At 38.9% G+C, this 2,501-nt stretch overlaps 1 pseudogene; it reads left to right on the top strand.

Moving 5' to 3' along the window:
• Positions 1 to 255: 255 nt before the first annotated feature.
• Positions 256 to 2,254, top strand: LOC125468290 (annotated as a pseudogene).
• Positions 2,255 to 2,501: the final 247 nt, after the last annotated feature.

The following is a 2,501-nucleotide window of genomic DNA, read 5'->3' as shown; positions in this document are numbered from 1 at the left end:
AATGGGTAGCTCTAACGAATTGTGATGCAAAGGAAGAGCAATATTTTTGTGGGTCCGGACTTTTCTGCAGCACCTATTTTCCCACCGATAAATATACAAGGTTATTCCATTGTGATGCCGTAGAGAAATGCTATTAAAACTCTTTTAAAATAGAATTCTTTATAATTTTTTTATCATTTTACATTTTAAGGTTAATTATCAGGTTAATGTTATAAATATTGTGTTAAAATTTTAAATTAAAACTTTAAACTAAATAATATGTCGGTTGATGATTTAATTATTAAGTATTATTAACGTGATTATTTTCTATGAATGCTACTAAGCTCACTCTAGAATCTTATTTTCCCACCTACTTTGAAATGATAATTTGATTGATAGCTTTATCCTTGTGGAATATGACCTTCAAAGACTTAAAGACCACACAATCATGTCTTGCCACATCATTAGTTATATTGCCAAAAACCTAAAATACACAAATGAGTAAAAAAAAAAAAAAAAAATAAATAAAGGAAAAAACCTAAAAACCGATCAAATTGTGGGGCTGAAATGGAGGAGGGATTTCTGGCTTTAGCAAAGAAGACATAATGTTGTGCAGGGTAAAGACCCGCTTGCAAGTGCCGAGGAGAAGCAGGTATGGGCGTTCAAAAGCTTTCACTGTTGAGTTTGCTACAATATTAATATTCCTTTGTCACCAGCAAGAGCTTCCTCTGATGGGTCTTTCCATTCGTCAACTACCCAAGCGTAATGGCGGAGATATATTGGCTTGCATTTCGAATGTCAATTGTTAGTAGGTGAGAAATAAATGAGAATGGAGATTGAAGTTGAAGTAATATCCAAAGAGATCATCAAACCATCTTCTCCAACCCCAGACCATCTCCACCATCACCAGCTCTCGTTTCTCGATCAATTAGCTCCCCATGCATACATGCAATTTATCTACTTTTACAGCTCCGACGGCGACGTCACCAAAACCTTCACTCAAATATCAGACATCCTCAAGACTTCTTTGTCCAAAGTCTTAACCCATTACTACCCGTTAGCCGACCGAGTCAAACACAATCTCGTTGTTCACTGCAGTGACCAAGGCGTCCCATTCTTTGAAGCCAAAGTTAAATCCCAACTCCTTTCCGATGTGATCACCAACCCTCTTCTCTCTGAGTCTGACCAGAACAGATTTTTGCCCTTCAAGACAGCTGAAGCTACTGAAATACCCCTCGGTGTTCAACTCAGCGTGTTTGATTGTGGAGGATTTGCAATTGGCGTTTGTATATCCCACAGGATCGCTGATGCGTTGTCATGTTTTATGTTCGTCAACAATTGGGCAGCTATTGCTAAGAATTGTAGCAATATTTTTGTTTGTCCAGATTTTTCTGCAGCCTCAGTTTTCCCACCAAGAAATGTGGAAGGGTATTTAGGGGTTTCTATCATCACCAAAAGGAAAGCAATCATAACCAGGAGGTTTGTGTTTGATGGGGCAAAGGTTGAGGCTTTAAGATCGAGATACCAAGAGAGCATGGAGTTTTCAAAAACCCATAAACGCCCTTCAAGAGTTGAGGCCTAGCTTTCTTGTGGAACATCTTTCTGTCATCAAGGCCTAGAGAACCACTTGAAGTTGAAACTACTCAAACTTTGTACACAGCTGTTTGCATTATGGATCTGCGGTCAAAATGTGATCCACCACTGTCCCAACATGCTTTTGGGAATTATTACAGGGCTGCCACTGCAACTCCAACGTCGGTTAATGGGGAGGAGCGCCACCGCCTTGTGAGGCAGGCGATAGAGGAAATTAAGAAAATTGACAATAGTTACATGAGGAGATTTCAAGAGGGATATCAAGAACATTTGGATTTCATGAGGAAAAGAATGGAGAGGGCCGCAATAGGAGAGCTCCTGACGTTGACCTTTTCGAGTTTGTGCAGATTTCCTATGTATGATGCTGATTTTGGTTGGGGGAAGCCTGCATGGGTGAGCCAGGCTGCCATGGGCATCGCTAATCAGATAGTTTCATGGACACCAAAAATGGTGATGGAATTGAGTCATATTTTAGCTTGACGGAGGAAGACATGGCCAAGTTTGAACTTCACAGTGGGTTCATCTCGTTGCTCAAGTCCCCAGTTGGTGGTAATGTAAAGGAAAAATCAGTTTCGCGTCTTTAAATTAAATGAGTAATTAGCGTCTCTTCAGTTTGATTATGTTTTTAGTGCTCAAGTGTTTCCTGATTCGATCCAATAAAATTTGTTTATGGTAACAAACATGTCATGGTGTTTGACTAAATAAAATAGTGAATCAAGAGAAAAAAACAAATTAAATTGACAGTGTAGAAAGATAAAAAGCAAGTACGACAATCATTTCTCTTCGAGTGAAGTTGGTGGTGTATAACACAAAGGAAAGAATGCAATTTATGCAACTCCTATTGCATGCATCGGCCTTCCAACTAGTGCAACAGTTAAATCAAAACAAATGTTTTTGAAGTTTTGAGCTAGCCTTTTGGAGATAATTCT

This window comes from the organism of the source record quoted next, unplaced genomic scaffold, assembly GCF_019419815.1.
Source record: "Pyrus x bretschneideri cultivar Hongxiangsu unplaced genomic scaffold, Pyrus_bretschneideri_v1 Contig22, whole genome shotgun sequence".
In the NCBI taxonomy this organism is placed as follows: Eukaryota; Viridiplantae; Streptophyta; class Magnoliopsida; order Rosales; family Rosaceae; genus Pyrus; species Pyrus x bretschneideri.
Note: the sequence above shows the minus strand (reverse complement) of the source record. Positions and strands in the feature narration are given on the sequence as shown.